Source organism: Hemicordylus capensis, chromosome 5 (assembly GCF_027244095.1).
Source record: "Hemicordylus capensis ecotype Gifberg chromosome 5, rHemCap1.1.pri, whole genome shotgun sequence".
Taxonomy (NCBI): Eukaryota; Metazoa; Chordata; class Lepidosauria; order Squamata; family Cordylidae; genus Hemicordylus; species Hemicordylus capensis.
The window spans coordinates 64774650-64788613 of NC_069661.1; the positions used below are offsets into that span (position 1 = coordinate 64774650).

At 42.7% G+C, this 13964-nt stretch overlaps 1 long non-coding RNA gene across 1 annotated transcript in view; it reads right to left on the minus strand.

The window, feature by feature from the left end:
• The window catches only part of LOC128325994 (uncharacterized), a 50939-nt gene extending 49792 nt beyond the window's left edge, over positions 1-1147 (minus strand). Inside the window, exon 1 of the long non-coding RNA XR_008307787.1 lies at positions 923-1147. This is a non-coding gene — a long non-coding RNA (uncharacterized LOC128325994). The remainder of the gene's footprint in view (positions 1-922) is intronic.
• Between the last annotated feature and the right edge of the window lie 12817 nt (positions 1148-13964).

The following is a 13964-nucleotide window of genomic DNA, read 5'->3' on the forward strand; positions in this document are numbered from 1 at the left end:
AAAACTCCTGAAGGTACTTTTCCCTTATCAGTCCTGGAGTCTGTTGTTCACTGGATGCCCACTGCAGCATGGCCAGATCCTACAGGGGCGTAGCAAGGTTGGAGTGGGCCCAGAGACAAGATTTTAAAATGCCCCCCCCCCCAAAGTCCAGGGCCTCCGCACACCCCAGGCCCCCAAGGATTTAAGTCTGATATTCCAAACTAAGTATGCTGCCTGGAAATACATCTCACTGAATACACACACGCACACGTCACAATATATAGTGATATACATTGAGTACTATACATTTGTATTACTTTTAATGCCTAGAACACACTAGAAAGATGAATTATTAAAATGGGCCCCTCGCTGCAGATTAGCAAAGGAGACTTTCAACCATGCAGGGTGAGCCTATGTTTGTTTTCTCAGAATTCTGAACAAATTCAGTCAAGTTTGATTCCAGGAGGTTTTTCACAGGAGGCTTTTAAAGCCCTTTAAGACACATCTCCTCTGGAATGGAGGTGCTGCATTCACATGTTGGCCAGATTTACCCTGAAGTCCCTGCAAGTTATTGGGGAGCAGTTCACACACAAGAAAAATAAAATAAAAGCACCACACATGCTTCACAGTTCTCACTCAGACCTTCTGGGTTGCAAAACAACTTGAACATAAGTGCATTTATAAATGAATGAATGAATAAATAAAATTAATAAAATACTGTTCCAGAAGTTTTTGCAATTTTCTGCCATGAAACAAGCCACTTATAGGACTTTTTAGATAGTTTTTTTTAAGTCAGCAAATTTTCCAAGCTGTTTCAAAATAAATATTCAGAGACTTCTCGGTCCCTCCCCACCCCCCCATATCCAAGCCCTATGGCAAGCAGATCCCTATATATGGGGGGGGGGGCGGGAAAGGTAACCACAAAAAGGAGTTCACACTCTACCTGGCAAATGCTGGTCTGGGTTAAGCAGGGCAGCAAGGGGTCTTCTGCTGCAGAGAACACTCTGGCTGCCTCCTCCTTCCTGGCTTGCTTGGGCCCTACTCGAGTTCAGGCTTCACTGCGGCCTACACGGAGGCCTCCGTGGAAGCCCCGCCCACCCGCCGATCAGCTGAGAGGCGGGAGAAAAGGAGCTCTTTGCAGCTTGCCTGCTGCTTCCATTGCGGGCCAGCAGAACAAGCAGGAGAGATGGCGAAGAGGGCAAGTGGCTGAGAGGCTATGGGGCTGGGCAGGGGGCAATGGGGAGTCACATGAGGTGCCTCTGGGGTGCCCCTCCAGGCAGTGGGGCCCCCAGACAACTGTCTCCCCTTGCCCTATCATTGTTACACGCCTGAGATCCTACCCACCTCCCTTTTTTTTGTCCACCCCAGAAGAACCTGCTCTTCCCTGGAAACAATGGAGGTCCTATTTCTGCAATTACCGCCTCACCCCTGATTTTACTTCAGATTTTACTCCAGACCCCTGATTTTACTCCAGCAAAGTGGAAGGCTATATTGCTTCACTGCCTGGGCCCTGAAGGTCAGAGAAAATACAATCATTTACGCTTTCATGCCAACTTGGAAGGGGATGCCAATTCTTATGAAGCTGAAACACTTTTCAAGTGTTAGATGATCGTTTCAACCGTACTTTGAATGTGATTGCTGAATGTTACAAGTTTTAGTCTAGATCTCAACTGCCTGCTGAGTCTATCGATCAGTATATCACAGCACTGCATGCCTTAAGTGTAATCTGTGAATTTGCCAACTTTACTGATGAAATGATCAGAGATCTGATTGTTATGAAAACAAACTGCTTCAAACTGCATGAAAAACTGCTATTGCAGCAGAAACTTACCTTGGATAAAATTATAGAGATGGCTAGGAGCAGGGGCGTAGCTATAGTTGAGCGAAAGGGTTCAAAGAACACTGGCCCCCAGCTCCTGAGGGCCCTCCAGCTCCACCCTCCCTATTTTCTTCATTATCTCCCTCACTCTGGGGGGCCGCCAGAGAGAGAGGGATGTACATGGGCCCCCCATCCCTTAGCTACGCCCCTAGCTTGAAAGGAGGAAAATGTCTTCACAGTGCCAAATCGCTCTTTTTGGTACCCAAAAACCTGCCTCCTGAAATCCAGGCTGTTCAGTCTTAATCCCTCCAAACCCAATGCTCCAGACAGAGGCAGCACAAGGAAGGAGCTACCAATGCTACTGATGTGAAGACTCTGCCCACAAAGCCAGTTTTGTTCACTGTCCTGCATAGAAGGTCACATACAACAGGTGCAAGGGGACACTTTGCCAAGGTTTGCAAGTCTTCTGTCCACTCTATTACTGATTCAACAGACAAGGATGAGGCAGATGACCTGTTTCCTGACAGCGTTTTAAGTGTGACAGTGTCAGAGCCTGCTTCCTCACATTGTTAAGTTAAACTTATTGGCAATGAAGTGAGGATGATGGCTGATTCTGGTTCTCCGTACACTATAATTTCCCATATGCTTTACAAGAAACTCCTCACTACATCAGATCTGCACTTGCAGCTCTCAGACATCCACCCATGGGTATATGGAGATTCCCCTGTTGCCATAAATGGATACTTCACTGCTGTTCTGGAATGCAAAGGATGTGCTGCAGAAGCGAAAGTGTAGGTGTCACAAAAAGGAGTCTCAATATTGGGCTGCAAACACCAGAAACATCTATGGATAGTGTTAAACCCAAGTAGCACGGAAACTGTCCTACAGATGATATGCATATGCTGTATGATTGCTGATTTCTCAGACGTTTTTTGCTGATACTCCTGGCACTGCTATACATGTCAAACATAAAATTCAGATGAATGCAAATGATACACCTGTACAACACAAAGTGAGGAACATACCCACAGCATTGTGCCAACCACTAAGAGAGGAGCTTTTAAGACAGCAGTGTGCTGACATCATAAAGCCTGTTGATTAATCAGAATGGGGTCTCTCATTGTTCTTGTGCAGAAATCAAATGGTACACTTCAAACATGTGTAGAGTTAAGAGATGTGAATTCCAACATGGTAGTGGATTACCCATCCATTACCCAATATGAATGAAGTGCTGATTACTGTGAAAGAAGCCACAACTATGGACTTGTCTTCAGCCCATCATCAAATTCCTCTGCTCAAGAGTTATTGCATATACACAGCCTTCATTACCTCAGAGGGTCTTTTTCAATACAAAAGACTGCCTTTTGGATTAGCTCTGAGAATTCAGTATTTCAACGAATGATGCATGCAATTTTGGAGACTGGATGGCATCGATTACTTTCAGGATGATATTTTAGTGTATGGCAAAACCACTGATGCTAAACTGACAGAAGTCTTAAGAAAGCTCTGACAACATAGACTTACTATCTCTGCAGAGAAATGTCGGTTTTGCACACACACAATGCCGTACTGGGACACAAAATATATCACAGTGACTTACATCCCCAAACAGACTTGGTGAAAGCTATTCAGGAAGCACCAGAGTCATGCAGCAAGGATGCACTTAGGCCATTTATAGGATTTTGCTAGTATTACTCCAAATTTGTTAGCCAATTTGCCTCCAGATTTGCTCCATTGTGTCTTCTTTTAAAAAAAGAATGTAGCATTTAACATTGAGATGCGTCTTGAAAAGCTAGTTTTCATACTATTCAATTGGCCACTGCTGAAAGCCCTGCTGTCACTTCTTTTGACACCAACAGGCACACTATTGTAACTACTGATTCTTCTGAATATGGTTTGGGTGCTATCTTAACCCTGCAAAAAAGGGACAGGGAAGTTACAGTTGCCTTTGCTTCCAAAGTGCTCACTGCTTCAGAGAAGATGTGCTCAACCATTGAAAAAGAAGCTTAAGGAGAGGAGAGCTGGTCTTGTGGTAGCAAGCATGACTTGTCCCCGTAGCTAAGCAGGGTCTGCCCTGGTTGCATATGAATGGGAGACTTGATGTGTGAGCACTGCAAGATATTCCCCTCAGGGGATGAAGCCGCTCTGGGAAGAGCAGAAGGTTTCAAGTTCCTTCCCTGGCTTCTCCAAGATAGGGCTGAGAGAGATTCCTGCCTGCAACCTTGGAGAAGTCGCTGCCAGTCTGTGAAGACAATACTGAGCTAGATGGACCAATGGTCTGACTCAGTATATGGCAGTTTCCTATGTTCCTATGTTCCTCTAGCATGTTTCTGCATGGTGAGGCTGTTCAGGACTTACTTGTGGGGCAGAAATTTCACTTTTTTGCAAGAACATAAACCCCTATTTATTTACTACTCAGGGATCAGGTCAAGGAATCCCAAGAATAGCCAAATGGATCACCAGACTTATGGATTTTGATTTCCAGGTGGAATATCTTCCACATCTTTGGAATACCATACTGCAGATTGTTCAAATCAACTTCCACTTCCAGGCCAAGAGGAGATCCCAGAAGACAAACATGAAGGGTAGTAACTGCACAAATAGCTTCATCCACTCAGTCATGGTGATCAAATCTTCTGAATGGAAAGCGGCCCTCAGTCAGAGCCAGATTAACGTAGTAGCAAATGTAGCATTTGCTACGGGCCCCGCATTTCTGAGGGCCCCACACACCCAGCTTGAACTGCCCCTTCTTCTTTCTGCTCTCTACTTGGTTGGTGCCGCTTCTCTCCGTCCTCGCTGCCTGCTGCTGCCAAAAGTCTGTTGCCGTTGATGCAAATGTTTTCCTTTTTGAAGGAACTAAGAAAGAAAGGAAGGCAGGGAAGGGGGCGGCAGCAGATCAAATGGCCAAGAGCAAGGTGTTTGTCTGCCTGACAGTGGCGTGGAGTGCAGCCGGGAGAACTGGGTGTTTAGCTAGATGCACTGGGTCTGATTTTTCAGTCTGCCCTGTAATGTGAGCGTGGCTGAGTGGTGCGAGATGGGAAGTTCTGCTTGGCAGCAAACATGGAGCAGGTTGCCGCTTGTATGCACTTTTTGCACATATGCCGCCCAGCCTCTCTCTGCAGTGAAATCCTGGCTTGCATCTCACCCCCTTCTCTTTTTAGCAGCTTGATGGCTTTGTCAGCCAAACACCTCTGGGAAGGAAATTCCGTGCCCTACTTGGCGCTCAGAGCCTGACTTTTGCTGTCTTGGGGTCATATTCTCGTGCAGCAAGCAAACACGCGTAGCCCTAAGGAGGTGCTGCATGACTTCCCTCCTCCCTCTCCCAGCCCCCTTGGAGTTTCCCAGCTCCGTCTGGTATGGACAGTAGCAGCAGCTCGTAGGAACTCTAGCAGCGCTGCTCACCATGCTCAAGCTGCATATAAACAATGGGGCCTCTGCAGGCCGGCTAAGACTGGGGTGGGGGAAGGACTTTTGTACTGTCATGGGATGCTAGCAATAGGTATCCTTTCAGGCTGTTCCTTCCCTGGTCCAGATTCTCTATAAAATGTCTCTATAAGGACAAACATGGGTGTGGGGTAACAAGGAGATTCATGGAGGTTTGCAGAAAACCACAAGGCGAAGAGAGAGGTTCTAACTCTTATACTATCTTGTGAGGGGAAAATGACCATCTTGACACCAATAGGCTGGAGGGGATTCCAGGCTGGAGTCAGTAAGGTTATTGTCTCCAAAATATCAATTTGGGAAAGGTTGGAACGAAATAAATAGGCATTACTTCAAGTCAGTTGTTTTAGGGTGGGTTGGTTCTCATGAAAAAGCCAAGGAGTGGGCTTTAAATAAGAAAACCGACTATTACAGCAAATGAAAAAAATTGAATTATTTTACTTTGCAAGTAAATAATTTATGTTTTAATATTTATGTGCATTTTTAAAATTTAGGGCCCCTTTATAACATATGCTACAGGCCCCACACTAGTTTAATCCGGCCCTGCCCTCAGTGTTGATCAAGTGCTTACTAAACTTAAACCTTACATAACTAATGGGTGGCCATGCATAAGCAGGGTACCTGAACATCTTCAACTATACATGCATGTAGCAAGTGAGTTGTCCTTTCTTAATGAATTGTTGCTGAAAATGGAACGTTTGGTGGTGCCAACCTCCTTACAAGCAAAAGTGATCAAAATTGCCCATGAAGGTCACCTGGGCATGAGCTTGACTAAAAGATGAATCAGAGAAAGTTTCTGGTGGCCAGGTGTGGACAAATACATTGGAAAATGTAATCCAGAACTGTATGGCTTGTGCTATATCTGACATATTGCAGAAGAATTTTACCACCCCCTTGACTCCAGTAAAGTATCCCAATAGTTCCTGGGAAAAACATGCTCTGGATATAATGGGACCTTTTGATAAGCAACTCACAAAACAAAGGTTTGTTATAGTGATGGTGGATTATTATGTCAGGTGGCCAGAAGTTTCATTTGCTGACAACTTAACTACAAACAAGGTGATCAGTTCATGGCTGCAGTTTTTGCAAGGGAAAGTCTTCCTTAAGATGAGTGACTGACAATGAGTGACAGCTTGATTGATTGATTGATCGATCAATTAAGTGCTGTCAAGTTGGTGTCAACTCTTAGCGACCACATAGATAGATTCTCCCCAGGATGATCTGTCTTCAACTTGGCCATTTAGGTCTCTCAGTGGTGCATTCATTGCTGTCATAATCAAGTCTATCCACCTTGCTGAGAGGCAGCTTAAGGTAAAGTGTGCCATCAAGTTGATTTCTACTCCTGGCGCCCACAGGGCCCTGTGGTTTTCTTTGGTAGAATACAGAAGGGGTTTACCATTGCCTCCTCCCATGCAGTATGAGATGATACCTTTCAGCATCTTCCTATATCGCTGATGCTCGATATAGTACCAGAGGGATTCAAACCGGCAACCTTCTGCTTGTTAGTCAAGCATTTCCCCGCTGCGCTATGCTTACCTCATAGGAAATGGAGCAATCCGTGCATAACCATGAGGTAAAACACAAGACTCTTTCCTCGTACCATCCTCGGAAGGAAATGGCTTAGTGGAAAGAATGAACAGATTATTGAAAGAAGATTTGCAACTGGCTACTACACAGCAACCACCCTGGAAAGAGGCAATTTGCTTATCGAACTACTCCTCATTCCACTACAGGACAATCATCTTTTGAACTGCTGAGAGGATGCAAAACTACCACCAAACTTACCCAATGTGTTGTATCCTATCCAGTTATCTTTTGCAGTTTGTTTGGACATTTGTCCCAAGGGGGATCCTGTAGAAAGTGTGGAGGAAGAATCAGAAAGGAAAAGTGAAGGGAAGGAAGAGAAAATGGAGTTGCTGCTGAATAAAACTTTAGTTATATCCACATAAGGTTTCCTTGTGTGTATGAGGGAAGCTATAAAACATTGTGCAGATTTCATAATGTGCATAGGTGTCTGCTTTTAGTTCACTCCCTCAGGGAAAGTTAACAACTTACTCACAAACCAAAAAGACAGCACAATTTAAACCACAGTTACCACACACTCTTTAAACATCTCAAAGCCTATGCTGATTTCCCTAAGAGCTTGGGTGGTGCAAAGGCAAGGCACTCCTAGGAATTTTTGGCAAATGCCAAAAACACAAGCTTTTTGGCATTTGACAGGTAATGTTATGTATCTCTAGGAAAGGAAAGGTTGTACCGTCGAGTTGGTGTCGACGTCTGTTGACCACAGAGCCATTGGGTTTTATTGGTAGAATACAAGAATGGCTTACCATTGCCTTCTTCCTTATGTATCTCTAGAGGAACCTTATTCCTCCAAATTTTTCATAGGACACTCGGCAGGCTTTGTAGACTGTAGGGCCCTTTCCCCCAACAACCCAAAGTCCTCCTTATTTTTCACACACATAGTCTAGCTTTGTCATTAAACTCAGTTGATCCTTACGCAGCTCGTCCATTTTATATTTCCTCAGTGAAGAAGTATCACTCATTTTGAATGCTGATGGGTTGTCAGCCATTTTCTTCACAGTGTTGAGGATGACACAAGATGATGTGAAAGATTAGTATACATTTGTCTTTATTTCTTCATGAAAATAGAAGGAAGAATGCTATATGCTGCACTCCTTGTAACATTCCAGGCCTGAGAAACTGTTTGATTAATTACATCATTCTTTTACAAGTTCAAATAAAGCCTTCAAGGCCTTTTCAAGATACAGCAATATGTGATGCTATTTAGTGATACGTCTAAACCTGCTGCTCAACATCAAACACTTCAGTAATAACTCACATATTTTAACAACAGACTATCCTTTGAAATCACCTACAGGCATCTAAAAAAAGGCAAGAAGGGAGGAGATACATTTATAATTGTGGTAATTGCACTGTGTGTTTAGTAATCCCAGGATACTATGGACCCAAGGAAGGTGCTGCAGTATGATGCATTAGCAAGCATAATGAAGCTCTTTGGTTGAAAGTATGCCCATCTTACCCATCTCTTTACTATGAGAAACCTCTTACCCATCTCTTTACTATGTTGAATTGCATATAGTTTCTTGGAACCAAAAAAACAGATACAGCCCCATTTGGCATAGCCTTTGCACAAAAAGGAGACAAGTAAAGGGTTACAAGTTCAACCATAGAGCTGCCTTCAGCCCAAGGCATATTCCTGAGTCCTATGAGGACAGTATGTTGAACACTTGTACAAGTGTACAGTGTACAGAGGTACAGATCTGTACACAGGCACACTTACTCACACATTGTGTTGAACACAGTACACTTCGTATCTGTACCATGAATTTGAGGCACCTATTTGAATACTATGAATTCAAATTCAAATACCATAAATTTGGGACACCCAGGCTCACTTTTTAAATGAACGCAGGTACAGTCATTCACACAAAGCCATGGACAAGTGTACAGACATCTGTACACTCATGAAGCATAATGAGCTGGTTCCCATGAACTGGCCTACATTGTCCCTAGGTATGATAATGTCAGGGCCGCTGAAACAAGATCTCATTGCAAGACCTCAATACTGTCTGGTAGAGTAGCAACTACTCTCTGTTTATCAAATATTCAAATTCGTTCTGGAGGTCGGCCAGCTGCAGCCTCACTGCTATTGCCATCAAATCGGGCAGCTACACAGGGAGAGCAGCATGACGGCCACGCTCTTCCCCATACCAGGGTAAGTTTTCCCACATTTTCTTGCCCTACACCCATCATCCCAACAATGTCCTTGAGTGACTTTGGGTGGGTGTGTTCTTTCACGCCATCATGCCGATGTTACTGCATGCAGGGATAATGCGGAACAGTGTCAATGTGAATCGGCCCAATGTCTGAATAGGACTCTGCTTTCATTGTAATAACTTATTAATTTATTATTTGAAATATTTATGTCCCGCCTGCTGACTAACAGTCTTGTACTAGCTTACAATATGTTAAAAGACATGAAATCAAACATTCTGGTCTTAAAGTCCCTCGCTGGGCAGGCTGCCAAAAATGTCTCCCACAGCTCCTGGCTCTCAGTGGTAGAGACACTGGAGAGCGGTCAAACATGTTTACAAGCCTGTTTACAAGCTTCTCCCCCATCTTCAAATATAAACTGCCAGTCTGTCTACTGTTGGATCTCTTGACCAGAGCAGGCCTCATAGGAAATAACCCTGGCCTGGTAGTGGCTGCAGATGCTAGATGTTAAGAGTGACATTATGCTGGGAAAGGAGGTTTCAGCTTTTCCAGTGCAATGGTAGCTTTGCCTGCACAGAAGTTCATAAGATCAAGCCAGAAAGATTCCATTTGTACTTCTGGGTAATGCTTTTGGGCAGAATACATTACATTACACACACACAAGCATCTCATTCACAAGGGTTTCCCTTTTTGGTTTGTTGGTTTGCTACTGTTTCTTTAAAGTGTCCCTTAGATGTCTATTTCCTGCATGTGAAGCTCACTACATTGCTCTTTGGCTACTTTAGCTACAGCCAGTATGAACATTATTTGATCCATAATGTTATATGTCCTATTGAATAGCTTACAATATGGGTGACCTGAGAAATTTAACATAATGCCTCCAAATCTTACCAAAGGAATGAAACTAACAAATTAAATCAGATTATCTGTAAATACAACTTAGAGGTTTCAAACTAAGACATGGGATGCCAAAGCATACAGCAAATAAATGTGTTTTTGTATGTGCATCTTTGTAGATCTACTTCATGTATTTTTCCCTGGCAAGGAGTATTCGTCACCCTATTATGTTTCTTCCGAGCAGTAACGATTTTGCCTATCCTTAATCTATTTGCTCATGACCAAATTTGTAAGCTCATAGAATTGCATTTAACCCCTAGTCACGTTGTATCTTACCTTCTTGCTATAAATGCGCTCCATTTATCAACCCTGCAACTTCAACATGTATTTGATAAAGCTGCAGAAAGAAGTAATACGTCCTAGAACAGAAGGCAATGTATTTAACAGAAGAGGGGCAACTTTGGGCATGGGTGAGGAAACTGTAATGTTTGGGGTTTTTTTTAATGCAATGCAATGAAAGAGGCCGTGCACTACTTTGTATTGAAATGAATTGGCTTTGCATAATTGATTCCAACACACTGGTAGCCTGAGGTCTGAGCTGTTCAAACCGAGAACTTATTAGCCATGCTACAAAGACTGAAGAAAATGGTGCCATCTGTTGAAGGTTAGGGAGAGAATAACATTACTGATACAACACAAGCTCAAAAAGTAGGGCAGAACCAGTGAAGTAGAACCCCTTTATATAACTATGACGACTTGCCTATCTTTTTCATATTTGCCTTATAAATTGCTCTTCAGCGCTGTTTGGATGATACCGAATACTGAGCAGTATAATCTTTACATTTAATCTTCCCATTATAAGGACAGTTCAGCTAAAACGGACTAGCAAGGCCTTGCGGTAAGAAATGGGAGTTAAGAATATGTTGCTATAAATAACAAAATATGAGCGACAGTTGTAAAATAAATTGTATCCTGCGTGTTTTTTAATCTGTTAGTTGCCAGTAATTACTTGGGATTTGTCAAATTCGGAAGAAGCACATGTTTTGTTAAGCGGCTGCAAAAATATAGGAAGCAATGTATATGCCAGGAAAAGAAAAGCATCATATTTGCTACTAATAAAAACTTCAAAGCTTCTCCATCCATACGTATTGCTTCTTCTCTTAAAAACTCTGGCTGATAAACCTGTGCGAAATTGGATGGTAAAATCAGACATGGTCAGCCAAGTTAGGCTCAGACTTATCTGACCCCTTTCACTAAAAAATTGAGGTTTCCAGAGCTCCAAACAGCACCGAGAGTCTGCTCCCCCCCCTCTTTTAGCAATCGTGGCTGTGGGAAGGGGGGTATCTTCTAGCCTCTATCTGCCTGCCTGCCCATGCATATCTCAATTTTTTTAAAAGTCCCCCCCAAGTTTTTTTTAGCCCATTTACTCACAAAAAGTGGGTTTTCAGTTTCTCCTGAGATATTCTGATATTACATCACTTCCCCTTAGATTATCTGATGTTACCTCACTCGCCCTACAACTCTCTGATGTGCAATAACTTTTCTTCCAGGTTCACAGTGAGGATCTGTGGTTACTTTTTAATTATTTTTTAAGGTTTGTCCGATTCCAACCCTGGTCCTACCCCAGTCCCAGCCCCAATCCCAATTCTCATCTTGATCCCAGCCGCTATCCTGAAATGAAGAAGAGTCCAAAGGCTCCCAAACCAACATTTTCAGGGTCAGATTAGATGGAGTCGGACCCGATCTCGACTTTTGTATTCATGCACAGGCCTACTAACAGATCCAGACTAACTCTCCATCAACACAACAGGGTTTTCTGTTGTGGATGAGGAGAAGCAATTTTCAACTATCTCCCCTTCCTTCTGCAGTCACCATCTCCCTAAGGGTCCCCAACCTTCAGGGACATAATTTCAGTGGACACAGGTAGATGCAGAGGGAAGAGGAAGTTACCAAAAATTGCCCCTCCCCACTGCCTACAACAGAAAACTCTGACGCATCAGGAGAGGGTTAGTGTGAGTGTTGACTACCATAAACTAACCAGACATAAAACTGAATTTACCTTTCAAATTTGAGATCTCCACTTCTGAGGGCCATCCGTCTGCCTTCCTAATTGTTTACATGTCCTTGGCATATCTCTGAGTACAATCCTTAGGAGGCCACGTAAAGGACACTTGTGTATGCATGTACTATGCAGTTGTATAGTACTTACATGCTGCTGTGCTGAACTGACATTATCAGCTGCTGTGCCGGTGGATCTTAATATGTGTTTACCTTTTGCTGCCCAGCTTTTTATTGGGTATCTATCCCACTGGTATGTTGATAATACATGGTATTGATATTGGCAGGAACTGTGATCCAAATAAACTATATGTACAGATAAGTTCTCTGAAGTTCTCACTGCTATGCCTCTGACTGCTAAAAAGGCAAGCCATTGTTTATTTTTTTAAGTGACTTGCCTCTTTGGCTACCAGAGCTGTCACCGCAAAAACCTTCTAAGATCTGGCAATGGACATCATCTCACTCACCCATCCACCTACCCTGCCTGTTTGGATCACAGTCTAATCTCATATTCTGCATCAATTAAAGTAATTTCTTTTTTAAAAAATCCAAAAGCTAAACCTAAATTTACTGACAAACAATTAATTTAAAAACAACTGGGAATTGTATTCCTATTATAGCATTAAAACTATAAGCATTATAGCATTAAAACTATAGGCTATTTCATGGAAGTTCATTATAGCACCAAATCTTGGCAGGTTGCAATGTATTTTAAAATCTATTTTTTAAAGAAACTGTTGAATTGGAACAAAAAACAGATTGGAAAGAATACAAATCCAGTATGACAGCACACATTGAAAAATAGTAATAGTGCTGGTAACTGCCCAACTGTGCCCATGAAAAAGCCACTGCAACCTAACTATAAGACCTATCTCACAATTATCAGTAATGAAAAAAGTCACTGAAAAGGTATCTGATTCTAAAGTTGTTTTCAGTAGTTCAACCTTGAAAGAATTACAGGGGTTGTTGAAACAATAACTATGCTCTGTAAAAAGGGAGTCTCTTTAGAAAGGCAATGCAATGACTCATCACTTTTTGGTTTAGTTTTAAAACCACTTAAGCTTGCAAAATCCCTTACAACAAAGAAATTAACCAATGCTTCAAGAGACCCTTTTCAGATAGATTTATTGATCAAAAGGAGCCATTTTTGAATGTCTTGCCTGCACTGGTAAAGCCCCCAATTTACTCTCAGTGTTGAGTCATGATTTTCCATATATATGCTGACATTGCTGAAGGGGAAAAATATAGGCTAGCTATGAGAGCCTTTAAAAGGGTCTAGATATTGTTTTTTTGGAGTGCCTCGTAGAAGTCAGACATGTGGCAGCTCGGCTTGCTTTTCACAGCAGGTTTGACAGATAGTCAGCTGAAATTACTGTTAATAATAGCAATCATGACATGGTGCTAGAGGACCAGGTAGGAAATGGCAGTTCAGTCTGATATATTTTGAGAGAGAGAGAGAGAGAGAGAGAGAGAGAGAGAGAGAGTATTTGCAGGCTAGTTTATGTGGGGGTTCATTCCCCTCCCCCACCCCATTGTTTGAGACAGTGGCTGAAAGTAAAAGTATTTGATTACTGTGCTATTTCTGCAAATATAAGGTATGTAATTAATACAATTTTATACAGAAAAAGTTTATTACTGTAACTATTAACTACCTATCCTTGAGTGTTACAAGAAATAAGAAATCACATGAGAAGATAAGAACAGTCCTGGATCAGGCCCAAGGTCCAGCTAGACAGGCGTCCTGTTTCACACAGATGCCGCTGGGAAGCACACAGACAAGAGCTGATGGCATGCCCTCTCTCCTGCTGTTACTCCCCTGCAACTAGTATTCAGACTAGAGGCATCCTGCCTCTGAGGCTGGAGGTAGCCTATAGCCCTCAAGACTAGTAGCATTTGATAGACCTCTCCTCCATGAAGTTATCCAAACCCCTCTTAAAGCCATCCAAGTTGTTGGCTGTCATCACATCTTGTGGCAGAGAATTCCATAGTTTAATTATGCATTGTGTGAAGAAGTATTTCCTTTTGTTGGTCCTAAATTTCTTGCCGATCAGTTTCATGGGATGACCTCTGGTTCTAGTGTTATGTGAGAGGG